At 43.2% G+C, this 22,847-nt stretch overlaps 1 protein-coding gene across 2 annotated transcripts in view; it reads right to left on the bottom strand.

Annotated features, from left to right (window-relative positions):
• FAM149A (family with sequence similarity 149 member A) overlaps window positions 1–22,847 on the bottom strand; it is an 80,179-nt gene that overhangs the window by 44,356 nt on the left and 12,976 nt on the right. The window lies entirely within an intron of this gene.

The raw sequence follows: 22,847 nt of genomic DNA, 5'->3' as shown, positions 1-22,847 counted from the left end.
AAGGTCTTCTTTTTCTTATATTGTAAGCATACAAAGTTGTATCTAGCACGGTATTACATTTCATTTCTGTACAGCACCCTTGCTTTTAAGGAACTTCCTTATTTCCACTTCTGCTACAGCTGCTACATATTTGAAATCATCATCATTACTGCCATCATAATCTGTCTGTGGAGTTTTACCATGTGCAATATTACCTCCTAGTCTGTTTTTGTGCCAAAGTATAATAATTAAAATTAACAATTTCTCTTCTTTCATTTCTCTGGAGAATAAATTGGTGTATCTGGCTTGGCTCAAGAGAGAAGCAAGATTCTCATGTCTCCTTTGGGAAATCAAATTACAAAATGTATTCACAGCAACCAGAGAGATGAAAGTTTCCTGTGCATTTTGATTGCTTCAGACATGTATACCATTTGCATAATTTCAGCCACAGAAAGCTTGTGGCCAAGGCAGGTGAGATGCTAACTGTCTCAGTCTAGGAACTGTCCCAGATGTCAACAGACACAAATCATCACCAAGAACAATGAGGAAAGCATTCTGTGCTACTGTTAAAATAAATGCCATACTATCTTTGTCAAAAAACTGAAATATATGGAATACCAAGCTGCATGGCTGTGCGAGCATGTGTGACTCTGCCCCCCCCCTCCACACACCTGCAGTGAGTGTCTCCAGCCCCTTTGGTTCTGCTTGGGGTGGAACACCACATGGCGGGGGGTCCCACATGTGAGGGGTGGAGCCTCTATGTGTCCCTCTATGTGGCAAATGCATAGAAACAAACAGCGTCTTAGACTTCCGAAAGGAGGCAGTTCTTTTGACATAGAACATGGGAGCCTTTCTCACATCCAGAAGGTGGAGGGATTGCTCGATGTCTGTTGTTGGGGATGGAAAGAAGGTAGGGAGGACAATAGGCTGACAGACATGAAATTCAGAAACAACCTTAGGGAGGAAGGAGATGTCTGGATACATTGTGACTATCTGGTTGAAACTGCAGGAACAGAGGGTCTACTCATAGGGCTGCACGTTCGGATGCCCTACAGGTCAATATAATAGCGACTCGTCGTCGTTTAGTCGTGTCCGACTCTTCGTGACCCCATGGACCAGAGCACGCCAGGCCCTCCTGTCTTCCACTGCCTCCCGGAGTTGACTCAAATTCATGTTGGTTGCTTCGCAGACACTGTCCAGCCATCTCATCCTCTGTCGTCCCCTTCTCCTCTTGCCTTTACACTTTCCTAACATCAAAGTCTTTTCCAAGGAGTCTTCTCTTCTCATGAGATGGCCAAAGTACTGGAGCCTCAGCTTCAAGATCTGTCCTTCCAGTGAGCACTCAGGATTGATTTCCTTTAGAATTGATAGGTTTGTTCTCCTTGCAGACCAGGGGACTCTCAAGCGGCTCCTCCAGCACCACAATTCAAAAGCATCAATTCTTCGATGGTCTGCTTTCTTTATGGTCCAGCTCTCACTTCCATACATCACGACAGGAAAAACCATAGCTTTGACTATTCAGACTTTTGTTGGCAAGGTGATGTCTCTGCTTTTTAAGATGCTGTCGAGGTTTGTCATGGCTTTCTTCCCAAGAAGAAGGCGTCTTTTAATTCCGTGGCTGCTGTCTCCATCTGCAGTGATCATGGAGCCCAAGAAAGTAAAATTTGTCACTGCCTCCATATCTTACCCTTCTATTTGCCAGGAGGTGATGGGACCAGTAGCCATGATCTTAGTTTTTTTGATGTTGAGCTTCAGACCATTTTTTGCACTCTCCTCTTTCACCCTCATTACAAGATTCTTTAATTCCTCCTCATTTTCTGCCATCAGAGTGGTATCATCTGCATATCGGAGGTTGTTGATATTTTTTCCGGCAATCTTAATTCCGGTTTGGGATTCCTCCAGTCCAGCCTTCCGCATGATGTATTCTGCATATAAGTTAAATAAGCAGGGAGACAATATACAGCCATGTAGTACTCCTTTCCCAATTTTGATAGCGACTAGAAACAGCAATTTAAAGAAGACAGGACGCTCAGAAGAAGTGGGAAGAGGCTCAAAGGGTGGTAATGAAAGGCAATGGAGAACAGTGTGCAGGGACCACTGTGGTGGAGGTGAAAGTCAGGATGGATGCAGGTTAGCGACACCTCAAAGGAACTGCTTCAGAGTAGGATGTCTGAAGAATAAGGCAGCATCTGAATCCTTCAGTTGGTAGGCTATAAGAGTGGACATATAAACTTTAATCATAGACAATGAGAGATGACAGTCAAAGAGATAAGAAAGAAAGGCCAAAACCACAGGGAGGGTACTTGAAGCCGTATGGAGATTATTTTGGCGGGCAAATGTCTGGAGGGCAGAACATTTATAAGCGTAGTCAATTTGTGGCAAGTTTTCTCGCGTGAGAGAGGGTGGTGTTTAGCGAGGGTGGATCTTCCAAGCCGTGAGATGGAGAGATTGTAGGTTGGTATGGTAAGTTTGCCCCTGATGCTGGGTGAGAAGGTGTGGGAGCAGGTGTAGAGAGATGGATTGGGAAGCTATCAACCTGAGCATCATGAACCATGGTTGTCTTGGCCATCAAGGTGCTATCAGAATGGCGTTTGAACAGTCGTGTCACAATTTGACAATGGTCCACAGGAGAAGTGGAATTGGTGGAAAGAGGTAAAGGAAATGCATACAGTATTCCAGTTTGCCATGACAGCATCGCCAAGGAAGCCTTGGCCCAGGCCTGCTCTGGAGAAGTACTGGAAGCATTTGGCGTTGATTGCTGTGCCGCTCTTGCGAGGTAGTGATCAAGTTGAGTGATCTGACTTACGCTTCTGAGGTTTCTACGGTGCTGGGCGAAGGGCCGGTATAAGTCATGGTGACCTGTAGGGATGATGAATGGACTTGAGAAAGAGTAGCCATATCGGCCGTCAGTATGGAGGGCTTGGTCGCCGGTTTTGGCTTCTTCGGTACCCAGGTTACCGGAACTGGAGCTGCTTGAGTATGCTGTTTATGAGGTTTCTTATGTGGCTTTGGTACCAGAGGGGGAGAAGCACCTTCATCATCTGATGACTGATTGTAATAGTAGCCAGACTGGTACCGAGGAGGTGAGGGGGACTCTGAATAATCCAAAGAGTAGTAGTATGCATACCAAAGGCACTTGGGTTCAGCGTAACGTTCAGTATCATGCTGCCAGTACTGGTGTGGATGATGCCCATACTGACTAGGCTGTGGTTCATAGTAAGCCGGAGGCTCATAAATGGTGACTCGCTTGGGCTGGTGTTGTCGAGCCCAAGAGTCCTGTGACACCAACAGTCTCAAAAATCTCAGAGGCTGTGAGAGAGCGATATCGGAACAGCCAGTGTCCTCAATGTGGTGAAGTTTAGCTCTCTTTTTCTGCAAAGGCACTGGATCAGCAGAGACAGATGCTGATTTAGACTCACACCTGGACACAGAGCAACCCAAAGATTTTGGGCTTGAACAGGCCGAATAAGGCAATACAGTTACCTCAGCTGAGGTGTCTGCCCAGGAGGGAGATTGAGCCAACAGAGGAGAAGGCGGTTGTCCAGATGAAGACAGAATGGATTCGTGGTCAGTATCAAGATCAATAGGCGGTTGATCCTGTATGGGAGGGTGTTGTACCGGTGACTGAGCATCGATGGAAGACTTCTTCGGTTTCTTTGGTTTGGTACTGGCCGGTTTTGAAGTGGATTTCAATGTCGGAATCGACTGAGATGCTGATCCAGAGGACTTAGACTTAGGCATTTTTGGCTTAGATTTAGGTGTTGGCAACGGAGAGTTGGTAGCAGAAGGGACCGGTGGTGATTGTGAACCCTGTGTCTCATCCATCTTGGATGGGGGATGAAGAGATTGCTCCCACAAGAAAGATTTAAGGCACTATTGGCAGAGTTTGATGGCTTGTTTAGTAAAATTTTTACAATGGGAGCAGGAGGCCGGTTGATGCGATTCTCCAGACAAAACAGGCAAGAACGGTGGCCATCAGACACAGGCAACTTATTCATGCACAAAGTGCACCTCAAACAGCCTTGTGGGGGCCATATATGGTGGGAACAGAAAGGAAGAGGGGAAGGGGGAAATAGTGGAAGGAAAGGGGCGAATCCAAATCTCACAAAATAATAACAAAGAGAGTCTATTCTAAATAACAACAATACGATTATTATGTTTCCTTGGGAAAAAGAACCAGATTGCGTGAACAGAGAGCTCAACAGAAGATGAGACCTCAGCGGCGGCAAAAAGGAATTGAGGCAGTTGTAAGGCCAGGTGAACCATGTGTACTAAGGGGGCTGTCCTAGCGAATGCATGTTTGAGCTCTAGAATATTCCAGAGACCTCTGCGCAGGCGCAGATTAAACCCATTAGTGTGCATTCACAGAGACCATGAAGAAGAACCTATCACTATTGACCAGGCAGACCGGTATTAAAGGGAACTGGAGTTCAACAGTAGTGATGGTACGCTCCCACTGCTGCAATATAATTAGCAGCACAAAGGTTGAACAATGCAAGAGAGTACAGTCTGCGGGCTGCAATGTCCAGTTTTCTTCCTTCTTTATTATTGGGTGTTGTAGAGAAGCGGTTGCGTGCTCTGTTTTTAGTTGCATCAGCTATTAATGAATTAGGTGGTGGGTGTTGTAGAGGAATGTGGTGTCAGTCCCATGAGTTCTGTAAAGGTTTTGACTTTACATGAGATTTGTGGGACAGACAATGGTTTAGATTGTGTTTGTTTGATCAAGTCTAAAAGAGATGGTATGAAACTCAAACTTGGAGGAAGAGATTGCTGATTGGTTGTTCTGGGTTTTTCGGGCTCTTTGGCAGTGTTCTGAAGGTTGTTCTTCCTGATGTTTCGCCAGTCTCTGTGGCCGACATCTTCAGAGGACAGCACCCTGTGCTCTGGTGTAGTTGGCTTGGGAGTGCAGTATTTATGGCTGTGAGATAGGCTTCTGTCTTTTCCTGTAAATGGGTGATTAGTGTGTATTGTTGTGGGTGTATTGTTGTGCTAAGGGGAAGAGATTATCTGTTCCTGTGGTTGATGGGTGTCATTAGCTGGTCTTTTGTATGCAGTGATCCCCTGTCCTTGTGGGTGGATAGAGTTTGTTGACCTTTTGCACGTACTATGTTTGATAGCTGGGAGCCAAGTTTTGTTGAGCTTCATACTTTCCTCTTTTTTGTTGAAACTGTGCTTGTGGATTTCAATGGCCTCCCTGTGCAGTCAGACGTAATGATTGCTGGTGTTGTCCAGTATTTCAGTATTTTGAAATAGAATTTCATGTCCAGTTTGTTTCAGGTCATGTTCAGCTGCTGCAGATTTTTCTCGTTGTTTTAGCCTGCAGTGTCTCTCATGTTCTGTACAGAAAAAAGAGCCCGAAAAACCCAGAACAACCATTAGATCCTGGCCGTGAAAGCCTTCGCGAATACATTGTTGATTACTAATGTCCTCGTATACTTTGTCAGTTTGTACCTGTAAAGGTTGTTTGATTTAGGTGTTCTAAAGTCCATTGATTTAGCCACAGATGAGTTGTGAATATGACAAAAAAAATTATCTGAAGGTGATGGTGGGTCATTACCATTACTGTCAGAGTCAGGCATTGGCACATTAGGTATAGATGCTTGGTTTGGAACAGAGAGGGAGGAGCGCGAAGAGGTAGAATGTGATGAGGGAGCAGAAGATGGACCATAAAATGGTGGTGTCGAAGTCGGTACGGTATGGTGAGATTTAGGTAGAGATGGAGTTGGTACCGCTGGATTATGATGAGTTCTAGACGACTGATGTTGGTTCGGTACCGAGGTTTGCTTGGGATGGTCCTTGGTAGGTTGTTTGGTACCAGGAGGTAATGGGTGAGGACCAGACAAGATTGTGGTCGATTGTACCGACTTCTGAAGCAATGGTACCGAGTCGCGATACTTTTTTGCTACCATAGTATGAGACTTTGAGACGTCCGTATACTGTCTCCTTCTGGAGGTATGTGTCAGTACCAGAGAATCTGGTATCAAGTCGATGTCCAACGAGGACCAGGATCAGTAGATATCACGGTACTGGTACCTGTATTGGGGGTATGGAGATGAGGACAAAGTGTCTGATTCATAGTAGTAATGACGTTGGTGCCGGCGATCTTGGTAGTAGTCAAGTTCGGAAAGGTGGTACTGATGTGCTCGAAACCAGGAACGTTTGTAAATCAGGTCGTAGTACTCCTTAGGTTCATAAAGTTTGACCCTCTTCGAGGCCTATGCCTTCCAGATGGCTCTCGGGACAGGATGGACCCAGTCAGTGTCGTGGGTCTATCCAAATCGGTACCGTGAGAGGTATGTCACTCTTTTCTCTGCCTCTTTTGCGGAAGAGGATGTTGCAGTCCGAATCCCCCATGGAGGTGGAGCAATGGGTAGAAGGTGGACTCGAATGTGGAGACATCAGTCTCATAGTCATATCTGCCTCAACCGGTGAGACCGGGAGTTGAGCCAAAAAGAAAGGTTACTTACCTGTAACCATGGTTCTTCGAGTGGACCTCTGTGAATTCACACATATGGGTTTAGTCTGCGCCTGCGCTGACATTCTCGGAGCATTCCAGAGCTAAAAGTAACAATTTTATGGTATGATCCCCCATGAGGCACAAGCTCCTCCCACCCAAGATTCCCCTCAGTTCCTGCAATTTGTCCGCCGGGCACAAGAGTTATACAACAATAAGATACCCGTGACGGACAGAGGGGAGGATGGGCGGGTAGTGTGAATTCACAGAGGTCCACTCGAAGAACCATGGTTACAGGTAAGTAACCTTTCTTTCTTCTTCGTGGCCTCTGTGAATACACACATATGGGTGACTGGCAAGCTTACGTATTGGCAGGTGGGACGTCATGGTAGGAAGGATGCCAACACATTTCTGCCAAATCCAGTGTTACTGCGTGTACCTACATGTAGCCAGTAGTGCCCCACAAAGGTAGATGGCATGGATCATATTGCTGCACGGTAATGTCAAGAATCTCGATTCTACTCTGGATGCAGCCAAGGTAGACAGGACTCCATGGAGCGAGGCTAAAGCTGATTAGACAGTGACTCGTCTGACCACTGGCAAGCCATAGATACAGTGTGGACCATTGATCTAGAGATGGATAGGATGAAACTGGACTTTTGAAATTAAAAGAATGAAAGCATAAAAAGAGCCTGTCATCTGTTTAGAAGCTCTGGCACTGTCCAGACAAAATGCTGGTGAGCGTCTTACATAATTATTGTGGAGCATGTGCTCTAGAGGAGATGATGGTGATCTGAAGAATGATGGTAAGATGAAGCACAGATAAACATGAAAACTAGTCGAATAGGTCAGAAATGAGACATTAAGGTAGGAAGTCACGTTATCAGGAAAATTGAATAAAAGGTGGATCGAATCACAATCCAGCTATTTCCCATGTTCCCTAGGCAGATATGACAGCCACTAGGAAGGCTGTTCAAAGTAAGCAATTTCGCATTTGAAGAGAAAATGGGCTCGAATGGTGGGCACATGAGTGAATTTAGAATGATCTATAGACCATTAAGGAACAATGGGTTTACATGGAGGACAGGTGGTACTGAGTCCTGTGAAAAGATGTTTGACCCTAGAATGAGACAAAAGTCCTACGTACCAGAATCATCTGGTTAATGGGCAGCAGTAGCAGATATATAACATTTTAAAGCATAAATAGAAAGCCAAATAGGCAACTGCTTCAAAGAAAGTTGGTAAGGTAGTTCTTTGTTTCATTATATTTAATAAAGATTTCATTTATTTACAAATCGACATCGAGTTTATGGTTTTCTGCTCGATCGAGCACTGATGCCAAAGTGGGAGTATTTTCCAGGTTGGCAAGTTCATGGCCGATAGATGCGGATGGTAGACCATCCTTCCCTCCAAAGATAGGAGGTAAGTCACCAGAGGGAACTCACATGTGCCTGTCTATATCGATCTGAGACAGGCGAACTAGGACTACCTTGGTCATCAAAGAGGTATTTGGATCATGTTTGATTAGGAATTATGGTTATGGAAAATCCGTAGAATAAAAGGTATCGGAGGGAAGAGTTATGGCAGATTCCCTGTCCACTGCCATATGAAAATGTCCCCGACAGTGTTTCCATCCGCACCTGCACAGGAGCAATAAAACCTGTAGTCGGCGTACGGACCCCAGTGAATACATCGAAGGTCGGTACTTCCCAATGGTGACAGAACCGAACTTGCAGTTACTTGGATTAGGGATCCTCTACTTGGTCAAACAGCAAAAGATACCACTATTGGAGTGGTTCGAGGCTGAGTCTGTATTGCTTTAGCACTGAAGCCGTGGAGGTCATAAATCTGGGGAGATGTTTGCTAGTATTTTTTTTTTTTTTAAAGAAAAATATACGCCATAGTACCAGTACAGGTAGATGTCCATATTTTGCAGGGGAAGGTTATTATCAAACTGATGCCCTGTACCATCTGAAAGACCTTGCAGATGTTGAAAAATCAAATGGTAGTGAAACCTTAGGAATTACTGATTAGATAATAGTGTTGAGGGTGGAATCTGAAACCTACGGTAGAATACACATGAAAAGATTTCTGAGACCAAGGTCGGGACGGATGCCTCTGTTCTTTCTATGTACATAATAGCACAGAAGTAGAAGCCATTGCATAAGCCAGATGTAGGAACTTGGAATATGGCATGTTTGTTCAGGAGGCAGAGGTCTCTTCCTGGAGGATATAGACAAAAGAGTAAGTCTAGTTACTCAAAGAGGAACAAAGACAATTATATAATGTAACCTTGAGAGATGTGGTGACATTTTTTATGAACCAAAATGTCTAGGAGGCTGAAGCTCCAGATATAGTTGAATGGACTATGGGTAGAACCGAAAGAAGGACGAAAGGGCTGTTGGCCCGTATATAATTTAGCTGTTTTCCTATTCTGTGTAAAAAAATTTTCTAGTGTCACCAGTCTAAGACTGAAGAGACTGGTACCATGTAATGGAAGACATTCAATTCTGTCCTTTGCCTTCTTGATGAGCCAGTGGATCCTGACTAGGCGAGCCTTCTATAGATACTAAGGATGCGACAGCAGCTGAAGCTCTTTGCGTGTCTAGCAGCAATCCTGTGTTGCTTTGCTAGAGTCATGGTCTCAGAGTGAGAATTTCTAAGCTGTTTTAATGGATTCCAAGTGAGGTAGAATCTTAGACCATAATTGCTCTAGGTAGGCGCCTATCGTGATTGATAGTTGGCCACATGGAGCAGAAGTGATTGAAGTGTAAGTGCTCAGCTAAGTGATGGCCGGATCTGGAAAAGGCGGTTCCTACATTCCCAATCGACGGGATGCGGTGAACCGAGAAGTGACCTGTGCAAATGAAAAGAAGCACACTGAAGGTGACAGAGGGTGATAATGGATCACATCATATTGGATGGAGATTCGTTCAAGGGGTGAGATCCGAGCTTATGCCCAGAATTGGCAGATAGTCAATTCGAAGCTGGGACCGGTCGTGCTCGATCATAATGGGCCTCGACACGAGATGGATTGGAATTTGGAAAGCATCTTTTCCTGCCGAAGTGTAGATATGGTAGAGAAAAAACAAGAACAAAAATCTTCTCCATGTTGAGGTCGATCCTAATGGATTCAACATAAATCGAAGATCGTGGCAAAGCTGGTAGCTATAATAGAAATGAGTCAAACAGATTGATTAGTCAACAACATAGAAGTAAAAAGACCGCTCAGTTTTGCAGTCCTACCTGCAGTTCTGCCGGTCAAGGCACTGCCTCCCACATGTCTAGGGGCGGCGGCTGGTAACTTTGGGGTTGAGGCTTTTAATGTTCCCGGAATGCCGTAGGCGGATGGGAACATCTTCAGGCTCTTGCAGATGTCACAGCGCAATGACTGTGTCACCTTCTAGAGCCTGAGCAGGTTATAAAGAATAACAACTTTTTTTTTTTTTTCTGGCTAAAAAGCCATACACCAACAAATGGCAGGTCCTAACCTGTCAGTTGCTAGACACTGGTTTTCAGGCATATAGAGCAGCAGTGCACTCGTGATGCACCTGCAACAGTGCCTCCTAGTGATGTGGGAGGCCTGAATTGTAAGGGTGCACAGGAGCTACCCACAGGGTTGGCACCACCAAACTCCATAAGTGGTGATGATAATCCCCCATGGCAGAGGAGTAAATGGCTACATGGCACCCCAAAACAAGTAACAACGCCAATTAAAGAACTCCTCATCTGTTAACAGTAAAAGAGTGCGACCATCTGCGACAACCAAGAGGGGTATAGGAAGATTGCTTGGAAACTCTTCCACCCCCACCTGTGACTCATGTAAGTCCCAATCCTGAATAAGGAAAAACCTCCTGATGAACAGGGGAGAAGACTGACCTAGCACGAGCCTGACCAAGCACAGGCTCAACAGTCATAGAACGGAGAAGGCCGAATGGATTAACAGCAGGTTCGGTCAAAGCTGCAAACATTGTGCTACCGAGTTTGAGGGAGCACTACACCTGTGAAGCCTATGTGGAGGCATAAAGCACTCCATAGCCCATGGGTCAGGACGATGCCAGGTAGAGCGGGATGGTGATGGTGGCCAACAGCTCATAGCTCCTATCCCAAACAAAAGGAACTGGTCCTACGCAACCTTGTCAGTGTGTCAGGACCTACCTGAGGAAAATTCTCCAGACTTACCAGACAGCAGCAGGGTTCTCGGGTGGACCCTTGTGAGTCCTTTCCTTATGAGTCTATGTGGGCACTGGCAGCTGAGACAGGGCCGCAGGCTACTTTGTGAGCCAGCCCATTGATAAAGAGGGCTGTTTTGTGCCAAATTAACAGCCACCTGCAGGTGCTACCCCAGGCAGGAATATCACCGACTAGCAGGGCTAGTGGTGGGAGTTGCAGCCCCCCCTTCCAGAGGCAAACTAGGGCTGTGAAATGCTGCCAGAAAGCTTTTGCCTCGTCACTTGGTTTTGGAAATAGCAGCCACGTGAACAAGGCCTCTGATAAATCAGGCCCAATATACCAAACACCCAAGGGCGTTATCCCAGACAGGCAAAGCACTGACATGCAGGGCTAGCAGCAGGAGCTGAAGGGGCACATTGCATCCCCAAAGGGAAACCCAGGCCTTACCTTATGTCGCAGGCACATCTGCAGACTCGGCGTGCAGCTCCCTCCAGAAGTCGCAGCTACATGAGCAGGCGCACGAAGGAGGGTTGGTGTGCAGTACTCACACACAGAGGCGCTTCCCATGTCAGGAGGAATCACTGACAGTCAGGGAAGGTGACCGGGGCAACAGGAGGCCCTTCTTCTCCAAGGGACAGGGCGACAGAGCCCTAACTCCTGCAGGGTCCCTTGAACAAGCCCCTTGAAACAATCATCCATCACCAGTCTCTCTCATGGTTGCTCATAGAGAGGGTGTGGTGAGACATGCCTCCTTTTCACTCTCCTCTCCTCATGAGATAGAGAGACTTAAGCTCCAACTCTGGAACGTCAAATGCCCGCCCTCATGTAGGGCTAAAAGGGCCATGGCCGGACTGGACGGTAGCGCAGTCACTGAATGGCCAGTTGGAGCAGAGGCTATAAGGCGATCCCGGAGTCTGTGCAGGTAGAGCTGGCACGTCGTCTCCTCAGAGGCAAATTCGCTAGCCTCTGGCGAGGATTCCTCTGTTGATGTAGACTTAGATTTTAAGGACTCCTTGGTATTGTCGGGTCCCCTACTGCGGCCTGCACCTATCTGGGTAAGATGTAGCTTACTCAGGCAGAAAATCATTAATGTGCCTGAGAGTCAAAATGAGTAGGCCGAAAAAGGCGGGAAAGGAGAAAGAAGCAAACAGTTGAAGTGTGTGTGTGGGGGAGGGGGGTAAGCCAAGTAGCTGGCAAGCAAAAAAGAAAACAACTCACGGGGGATCATAGATTAGATAATTGAGAAGGGAAAGAATCCAATTTAGAGGGAACTGATCAATAAGCTAAGGGGAAAAAAACCCTGTGGAAATAGCTCTATGCTCTGTAGAACTTTACAGCACGGCGGAAAAAAGGAACTGAGGGGAATCTTGGGTGGGAGGAGCTTGTGCCTCATGGGGGATCATACCATAAAATTGTTACTTTTAGCTCTGGAATGCTCCGAGAATGTCAGCGCAGGCGCAGACTAAACCCATATGTGTGTATTCACAGAGGCCACGAAGAAGAACAGGTGATTCTGGCTGAGCAGAAGGAAACATGAGTGCATCTTCCCAAGAATCGATACAGGTCGTGGGTTGATCCTGTATCGGGAAGTCTGGTACTGTGGTCGGTTGGACCCGAGAAGATTTTTTTTTCTTTTGCTTGGTAGAATCAGAAGGTGGAAGTGATGGTGGGGCTGAAGAAGACTTGGTGGAAGGAGGGGCTTTAGATTTATGTTTACAGTGGGGTCTCTACTTAAGAACTTAATCTGTATTGGAAGGTGGTTCTCAAGTTGAAAAGTTCTTATGTTGAATCTGCATTTCCCATAGGAATGCATTGAAAACCATTTAATCCGTATCTGCTCTTTTCCATCCATAGAAACTACAGTGGAACCTCTACTTAAGAACTTAATCCGTTTTGGAATGATGCTCTTAAGTTGAAACGTTCTTAAGTTGAAGCAAAATTTCCCATAGGAATGGACTGAAAACCAATTAATCTGTTCTGGCTGTTTTTTTTGTTATGTAGAGGTGTGTTTGTACATTGAAGCATTAGTTCCCATAGGAACTAATGCAAAGCTGGTTAATACGTACTCTACCACTAGGGGGAGAATTTTTTTAAAACCTAAGATGACCTAAGGTTAAAAAAAGAGCAGGAAAGGTTTTTTTTCCTGTTCTTATCTTGGATTTCTGTTCTCAAGTAGAAGCAAAATTTAGCAAATGGAGCTGTTCTTAAGTTGGATTGTTCTTAAGTAGGGACGTTCTTAAGTAGAGACCCCACTGTAGATCTTTGAGGAGCCTTAGAAGGGGTAGGGGAGGCGGCAGGCAGAGCCAAGGATTGTGAAGAGAGTTCTGTAACAGGAGGAGCATCCATGGTTGGAGGCTGGAGTGATTTTTCCCAAAGGAAAGACCTCAAGTGTTGTTCTTTCAACTTTAGAGCCTGTTGTGTAAAATGTCTGCAAAACTAGCAGGAGGAGGTCTGATGGGTTTCCTCCAAGCAGAAGAGGCAGTATTTATGGTCATCTGAGAGGGATATTTTGTTAGAGCATGTAGTGCATTTTTTGAATGGGGGGTGGTTTCCTTGCCATAAATGGCCGGAAGGGAAGAACTTGGGGGGGAAGAGGGGGAGCAGTATAGAACAAGTCTGTTACTATTGGAGATAAAACAGATAATACAGGAAAAGGCAATCTGTTCTTCTCTTAAAAATTGCGACAGTAAAGAGGAGCAGGTCAAAGAGGAGTCCTCATGCGGCAGTGGTAAAAAAAGAAATGATGTACTTTGGAGGGCGGGCGGACCTCGTGGATGGGGGGGCAGTCCTGCCCAGATTAGAATAAAGCTCTAGAATATTCCGGAGATCTCTGTGCAGGCGCAGAATTAACCGATTAGTGTGCATTCACAGAGACCACAAAGTACTCCCTGAATGAGCCCCCTTCCCCCCCTCCCACTCATATTACAGCACCTATTTGAAAATCAGGTTTCCTTATTGGGGGGGGGGGAGCAAAAAAAAAAAGGCCACACAAAATCTCAGCCATCCTCATCCTAAAGCTGGGATAAACTTTAGTTAACTCAACAGGTTAATCATCAAAAATCATGTTTGTTTTAAACTTTCCTGATGAAGTAATACAACAATAAGAGCACTAGATGTCACCGTTTATTAGACTGCTACGAACGTGCCCCTCCCAAGCCATTTTCTTTTCCCTCTCTCTTTTTTTCCTAATAAAATGACCTTACATATATTTTATCTTTTTAGCCATTCAATAATTCTTTTTATGGAAAATTTAGAGAAGTATAATTTTTTTCTCTATATAGAGCAGCAAATATGGTTTACAGTATTTTGTCAAAACTGGCAAAACTTTGTTTGTTGATTCAACCATGCAACTTGAAACAATGAATGTCTGCTTGAAAAACATTCATGTGTAAGTAGGTAAGGTAAAGGTTCCCCTTGACATTTAGTCCAGTCGTGTCCGACTCTAGGGTGCGGTGCTCATCCCCGTTTCCAAGCCATAGAGCCAGCATTTGTCCGAAGACAGTTTCCGTGGTCATGTGTCCAGCGCGACTCAACATGGAACGCCGTAACCTTCCTAACGTAGTGGTACCTATTTATCTACTTGCAATTTACATGCTTTCGAACTGCTAGGTTGGCAGGAGCTGGGACAAGCAACGGGAGCTCACTCTGTCACGTGGATTCGATCTTATGACTGCTGGTCTTCTGACCCTGCAGCACAGAGGCTTCTGCAGTTTAACCCGCAGTGCCACCACATAAGTAGTTCTACGCAAATAGCCACCTGAAAATACAGTGATGATCCTATGAGGAATATTATGGTAAGTGAGTGAGAAAGAGAAAGAAAAATAAAATTTTCTGGGTATAAGTCTTCTATGAAAACTTTTTAAAGAACTGGGAGATGCAACATCTGCAACATTTAAAAAAATTTAAAAGAGAGAATTTTATACATTTCCAAACATTTCTTCCAGAGAGCTATCAAAGCACAATTTCAGCTTAATAACAGTGTGAGACAAAATGACTGGGAGACAGACTGCCACTCATAAAAAACTATCTTGACATCTCCTGTTTATGGTTTTCCCATAGGTACACAGCTTAAGAAAAGAATATAACATAAAGCAATATTTTGGTCTGTCTCAGTAGCTTTCTTCTTATCCAGGCAATTCCACTGCCACAAACTGTGTACAAGGTACAGTATAGTTATTTTATTCTTACACAATTTTTCATACTTAAAAAAACAATAAAGCCTGAAATGTTCATTGCATTACCTGCACTTAAAAATCCATTTGGTACCTAAGACTACAGTACTAGCTCAATTTTACTAAGAAACTTAATAAAATCATTAAAATGCATGGAATATATATTACATAAGGAATAAAAGATCAAATATAAGATGATTTCAGGGTCGCTAATCATAACAAACCTAGTAAGAAAATATGGCTGAATGATGCTTTGCATGAAAAATATAATTTTGCAGGACATTTCTAATTATGATGTGCTATACTTCAACTCTGTCAGTGACATATACTTATTGGGAATCCAATGTGTTAGTGGAAAAAATGCCATACATATATAAATAATTGATAAAAGTCAAGAAAAATGCAATCAGCTTAATTAATTGTCACAAAAAGAAGACTAATTAGTAGCTTCATAGAGGTGTTTTATTTCTTTGGGATCAGATAGGAAGCATTTGCTGCAGCTGGATCAAATGTCCTTGAAGTAGAAGGGATAAAAGATTGAATAAAATTTTTGGAAATGGTCCATGTGCCTCTAAGAATAGATAAGAACACAATCTTATAACACAAGACCTAGGTATCAAGGATCTGTTCATAATATGAGATCCAGGGAACAACTGTGTCTTGTTTAGAGGCTCTCCCTTATGAGGAGCACAGCTTGCTAGAACTAGGACCAGGGTCCTTTCCACCACAGTGCCTCTTGAATGAAACACACCTCTATACTGATAAACATCTAGAACCAATAAATAATCATTATATTTATATTATTTGAAATAATTATGTTTATTTCCTTAAAAGAACACAGGAGACTTGTGGCAGCTCAAGGACTAACCGATGTTTTAGAAAATGTCTTCATGAAAGGGAGTACATAAAATATCTTGCAATCATAGTACAGTGGTGCCTCAACTTACGAATGTCCCTACTTGTAAAAATTTCGAGATATGAAAAGCTCCAGCCGCAAAATATTGCTTCAACTTGCAGCCGGAGCTTCAAGTTACAGGGAAAAAAGTGGTGGAGGTGGGTAAAGCGCGAAATTTGAACTTTCTGTTAACCGTTGGCCAGCGAAGAGGCTGCTTGTCTGCTTATTCGCTCGTCCCAGTGGTTAGAGAGTGGATAGGGAGAGAGTCTTCAGACTGCCTGGTACTGCCTGGTATTGCCTGGCACTGTACTGTACAGACTGATTTTTATTTTGGCTTTTTAAAAAATTTTTGATTTTCTGATTTTTGAATTTTTTTAAAAACAGAGAGGCTGCCTGTTCTGGATGAGTACATACACTATACATGGTTTTTTGCAGCGGGGGGGGTAGGGCTAGTTGGGGGGTTATGTTTCTGTGCTCTGATGGGTCTTGCAGTGTGGATTTAAAATGTGAAAAGTAGACTGTAATATTAAATTAAAATTAAATGTGAAAATTAGACTGTAATTTTAAAATGTAAAATTTATTTGTGTTTGCATTCTGTGGCTTCTAGGGTGTGTGTACTGTGACCTCTCTGTTGTTTTAAAATGTGTGGGTTTACAATGTGATTCCAAAGTCTTTTTTTTTAATTTGGGGATTTGTTTGCTGTAATAATGATTGCTGGTTGTTGATGCAGGCAGGTTGTAAAATGCAGTTTAGACTCTACGGTCTTTTTTTCCCCTTAAAATCAGAAAATATTCTGTGAGGGGATGTGCTGGCTGTTGATGCAGGCAGACTGTAAAATGCAGTTTAGACTCTCTTTTTGAGATGAGGAGTTCTGTGCTGGAATAATGCTTGCTGGATTCTGTGGCTTTTTTAAAGGTGTTCTGTTTAAAAGGTGTTCTTCTGCCCTTTTTTTAACCTAAAAGGTGCTTGGTTTTGTTTAAAAGGTGCTTGTTTTTAAAGATGTTCTGTTTAAAAGGTGTTCCCTCCCTCCCTCATTCCTGCCCTTTTCAACCTATAGGTGCTTGGTTTTATTTAACAGGTGCTTGTTTTTAAAGGTGTTCTGTTTAGAATAGTGGTCCTCAACCTTCGGCCTCCAGATGTTCTTGGACTACAACTCCCAGAAGCCTTCACCACCACCTCTGTTCACCAGGATTTCTGGGAGTTGAAGTCCAAGAACATCTGGAGGCCCAAGGTTGGGGACCACTGGTTTAGAAGGTGTCCCCCCCCTTCCCCTGCCCTTTTTTTGACCTAAGTTCATCTTGGGTCAAAAGAAGAAAAATTCTTCCCCTAGTGGTATAGTACGGATTAACCGGCTTTGCATTAGTTCCTATGGGAACTAATGCTTTGACTTAAGAACGGCGCCTCTACATAAGAACGAAAAACAGCCAGAACGGATGAAATGGTTTTCAATGCATTCCTATGGGAAATGGTGATTCGACATATGAAAATTTTGAGATGTGGCCACCGTTTCAATACAGATTAATTTCATAAGGTGAGGCACCACTGTATGTTGTTATGTGTCATTAGGTCATTTCTGACTTATGGCAACCTTATCAATTAGCAACCTCCCAAAACTCCTATAGTCAACAACCCTGCTTAGCAGGGCTAAGCAAAAATCACTGTAAACTCAGCTTCCTCTGTACATGCACAGCAAGTTTATGGTAAAGTAAAAGTTTAATAGAAAGAAATAACAACCTCAGATAGGCAGATGATACCACTTTGATGGTAGAAAATGAGGAAGAATTAAAGAACCTCTTAAAGAGGGTGAAATAGGAGAGCACAAAAATGGTCTGAAGCTCAACATTTAAAAAAGCTAAGATCATGGCCACAGATCCCATCAGCTCCTGGCAAATAGAAGGGGAAGATATGGAGGCAGTGACAGATTTTACCTTCTTGGGTCCATGATCACTGCAGATAGTGACAGAAGCCACGAAATTAAAAGACACCTGCTTCTTCGGAGGAAAGCAAAGATAGCATCTTAAAAAGCAGAGAATCACCTTGCCAAGGTCCACATAGTCAAAGCGATGGTTTTTCCGGTAGCCATCTATGGAAGTGAAAGCTGGACCATAAAGAAGGCTGATCACCGAAGAACTGATGCTTGTGAATTGTGGTGCTGGAGGAGACTCTTGAGAGTCCCCTGGACTGCAAGGAGAACAAACATCTATTTTGAAGGAAATCAACCCTGAGTGCTCACTGGAAGGACAGATCCTGAAGTTGAGGCTCCAATACTTTGGCCATCTCATGAGAAGACTCCTTGGGAAAGACCCTGATTTTGGGAAAGTGTGAAGGCAAGAGAAGGGAACAACAGAGGATGAGATGATTGGACAGTGTCATTGAAGTGACCAGCATGAATTTGACCTGACTCCGGAAGGCAGTGGAAGACAGGAGGGCCTGGTGTGCTCTGGTCCATGGGGTCACAAAGAGTCGGACATGACTTAACAACTAAACAACAACAAAAGGTAAAGGTTCCGCTTGACAATTAGTCCAGTCGTGTCCGACTCTGGTGTGTGTGTGTGTGTGTGTGCGCGCATCCCCGTTTCCAAGCCGTGGAGCCAGCGTTTTGTCCACAGACAATCACCACTGAAGAATGCCATATAGTTTGAACTGCTTTTAAAGAAATTGGTGAGATGGAAGCTACTAACTAAAGGGAAAATAGCCCCAATTATTCTCAATAGCATTTTGCAATTCAGGAAGGATGACACTACAACATTTTAATTCCTGAAAGAAAGGAGCCCAACGTAAATACCAATCATTCTTTCTGGAAACTTAGCAAATTACACCCATTATAAGTTTGCAACTAAATCCCAAGCTAGTGTGAACGCAATCTCAGCCTCAGAACAATTCTGATATTCAGTTAAAGCAGATAATTTGTAGACAACAGGTTTCAATACAAGAGTCTGACAGATCTGTTTCTCACTCTTGCAATAATGGAGCTAGAGTAACAGGTCTTGCTGGGGCTTTTCAAGAGAATTTATCATTCTCTTTCAATGAAATCCAAGCTGCCCTTTCCAAACAGTTCAAATGTAGTTCTCTGCCACTTCCTTCTTTGCAATCAGTAATAGCAGAAGATAACAATTTAAATCTCATTGGTATGTTTAGAAAGGATGGTGGCGTTCTTCTGGAACCTCTGAGGTCAAGTTCTAATCAAGGTGGGCGGGAAATCTTTGCTCAAAAATACTTCCTGAATTTTTCTTCCTTCACGATAGGAAATGCCACTATGCTGTACTTACTATCTTATCATTTAGGATCAATACATGCTGTAACCCAGAGATTGACCACAACAGGCTAATTTCAAAAGCCCTCTTTAACTGATCAGTAACTCCCCCCCCAACGTATATGTATGAAAGACTGAATTATGACCTAGCATTATATGAACAAAGCTTTGGGATTATGCACTCCTCCCACTTTTCCATCAATGCTACTATTTCAATCTAATTCAGTTAAATATTTCCAAAACAGGCTATATCTACCTATCTGGATATGTAAAGTCAATTCTGACTTATGACAAACTTTTCCAGGATTTTCTAAGTAGAAATACTTGATCTAAAACAGCATAATCTCTCTCTCTCTCTCTCTCTCAAATACCCCCACATGCATGCACACACATAGGTGTGCATCTGCTGCCATATCAATTCAAACTTATAATGACTCATCCCAGCATCTCCTAAATATAAAATGAACAAGTGGGGTGCCTGTCCATACCTGCACAGGATCCCTCTACTCTTCAGAAGCACAGTAAGGATTCAAACTGTGAACCTCTGGTTCTGCAAACATGTACACCAACCCACTGTGTTGCAGTTAAGCTTCACTACCAAATCAACTTCAAACCATGATTTATGAACAGATGGAAAATTTATTTTTCTTGGACTACAATTCCAAAAACATCCCAGCCAATGTGGCCATTCTAGAAGGGAGGGGAGGTAATTTTTCCCACCTCTAAATTTAGGAAATTGCCTTGTTTCATAAAATCATTCTGAAGATTAATGAAAGTTTAAGATTCAGACACAGCATACACTAGATAAGCCATTCTCAAATTTTATTTTATTTTTTATTTTTTGGCCACAGCCATTTTAGGTGTTCTTCCCAGGTTCCAGGGCCCCCTGTCAAACAAGGATACAACACAAACAGATAAACAAAAACAAAAAAGCAACATTTTCAGTCTGTGGCCTCCTACAAATGTGCCCGCCCCCACTGTAAATGGCTACACTAGATTATAGTTAAATGAAAACAAAAGTGGAAGAATCTGATCTCCTTGAGGTTATGATGATGAAGAAGAGGTCAGTTGTTGGGGGATGAACAAGCTAAAGCCCATCCAGCTTTATTCACATATCAAGAGAGAGGTTACTTACCTGTAACTCTGGTTCTTCGAGTGGTCATCTGTGAATTTACACCAGTGGTTCTTAACCTTTGTCACTCAGATGCTTTTGAACTGCGACTCCCAGAAACCCCAGTCAGCACAGCTAGAGGTGAAGGCTTCTGGGAATTGCAGTCCAAAACTCCCGAGTAACCCAAGGTTAAGAACCAGTGATTTACACTGTTGGTTTGAGGTTGCGCAGAGGTTTCTGGAATATTCTAAGCTTTGTCACACGTTCACCAGGACTGTCACCCTAGTACATATGGTCCACCCGTCCTGGCGACTGCCTCAGTTCTTAAGAACAGCCTGCCACTATGCGTATGAGACAGACGTGACGGACAGAGGGGATGACGGGCAGGAAGTGTGAATTCACAGATGACCACTTGAAAAACCAGAGTTACAGGTAAATAACCTCTCTTTCTTCTTCGTGGTCTCTGTGAATGCACACTATAGCATATAGTGTGCATCTATAGCAACAAAAAAAATCTTGCCATATGTCCGAGTTCACTGATCATCAAAGGTAGAGAGACTAAATCACCCATCTTGTTTCCCAGACACATACTATCTGTCACCTTGGTTCAAATATGCATGAAGATTATTTAACGAATTTCAGACCAATATCTGTAATGGCTTCACTGAGAAATACAGCATCTGAAGCAATGCAAAAACTAGATGGCTATTCTGCCTATGCAGTATGATTCGTGGTAGGCCATAGTTGCAGGAGGAGTAGTGGTTGGACAGTGTCATTGAAGTGACCAACATGAATTTAACCCAACTCCAGGAGGCAGTGGAAGACGGGAGGGCCTGGCCTGCTGTGGTCCATGGGGTCATGAAGAGTCGGACACAACTAAACGACTAAACAACAATAGTTGCAGTGATACTGCAGGAAGAATGTGAAAGCACAAAATGGCCCATTGCTTTTAACACCTGCTGAGGGTCGATTCACTTAATAGCCAACACACTATTGCAGCACAGAGGTGCACTGGCATACAGCCAGGGCTTTCTCTGAAATATTTTTAAGATATTTTAACAAATATATTTGTTTCACGCTCCCTGTGAATCCAGAAATCTAATAAATTAGTCTGATTATGTTTATTTTATATGCCAATAAAAGTTTATTATTATTATTTAAGGTATTTTGGTCTTCCAGTATTTTGACAGTACATTAATTCAGGAAAACTATTCATTGATGCAACCTGAATTTATCTTCCTTTTTTTAATCAAGTGCAAGAGAACTTGCCAAACAGTTTCTTAACCAGGTGCATACATGGCTGATTAACAATTGAAATAAATTGCATATTCGGGAGACCAGGTAAAACATGAATTGGAACTCAGGGTAAGGAGGACTGTGATGATCAATTTTTCATTAGGGTGTTTCTTCTAAAAGCTTAAGTGGAATTGTCTAATTAAAAAAATGCTAATGGGAAAGTATAGCCTTTCTTCCTTCAAGAGGCATATCTTATTCCTCCTCAGGCATCTTTTTTCTTTTTAAGAAGCAGACAATGCAGGTTTACTAGAGATCTTCATAATTTGAATAAAATGCTGGGTGTACTGTTAAAATACAGGCAAAAGAACTTAAAACAGAAGCATTATGACAGTAATAATATATCAATGACAGTATATCTGAAGGTCACTTTAACAGACCTGAACAAAAGCACAGGCATTTTCAGAATTATGTAGAGAAACTCAAACTTGAAAATGAACAAACAAGAGTTTTAGTTTGCTTGCCAATTTACAGATTAAATATTAGAACTAGCTTTGATGCTATAGTATCTGAATAACAGATCGCTCTACAGTACAGTATTTATCATACAGGGTGGGGGGGAATTCAAAATGAATGGAAAATGGACGTAACTCACTATGTTCACAAAATTAGGTGACATAGGATTAGCAAGGAGAGAACTGAGCCCAGCCTGACTCACAGAGTTGCCAAAGAAGAGTCAAATGAGGTGGGCAAAAGAGCAAGTTTGTGCCGTTGAAACTTTCTGCAAGTTGATGGCCATGTTCAGACAATCACATCTTATCTTAATGAGCAAAGATAGCAATAAGATTTCTGCCAGTGCAAACATCTTTACTCCTCACACCATGGAATCTGCAATCACAGCAAAAAGCACATATGACTGTCTAAACCAAGATGGTAAAATACTGGAGACTAGAACTCAAGAGAGGGAAAAAGGCTTAACCTAACTGCTGACTAGGGCAATAGCAACAGTTTCCTTACATAATTAAACATATTATTCAAAGCTGTTTTGCACTCCAATTTATTCAGCTTTGCTAGAATAAGTCAAGAGATTGTCATTCAATAGACCTAGATCCATTCAGGCTTTATCCCTACATACCAGAATAGTTTTCAAAGACAGAAATGGCGTATTATGCCCCATTAGCTGACATTAGGAGATGTCAACAGAACCTATTCAGTTTGCCTGTGAGAGAGCGCATGCCAAGGGGGAAGATGGCAGCATTACCCCCTTTCTCATCTCTCTCACCATGCAAATGTGACAGTCTGATGAGGGAGAAGCTAATGTATCTATGCAGGCTTCTCATGAGGCCAAAACATACAACTGTGGCCTGGTTCATGTGGAGATCCTACACAGATAAAACAGCCTCTTCGGAGTACCACTTCTGCATCATGAAAGCAAATGACAGAAGGATGGGGTTGGTGGATTCCATTCACCATATATGCTGTCCACATGCTTTAAGAATGACTAGATAGAGCTCTCTCTCTCTCTCTCTCTCTCTCTCTCTCTCTCTCTCTCTCTCTCTCTGTGTGTGTGTGTGTGT

Source organism: Pogona vitticeps, chromosome 5, assembly GCF_051106095.1.
Source record: "Pogona vitticeps strain Pit_001003342236 chromosome 5, PviZW2.1, whole genome shotgun sequence".
Lineage (NCBI taxonomy): Eukaryota > Metazoa > Chordata > Lepidosauria > Squamata > Agamidae > Pogona > Pogona vitticeps.
This window is presented reverse-complemented; position numbering and strand designations above follow the sequence as displayed.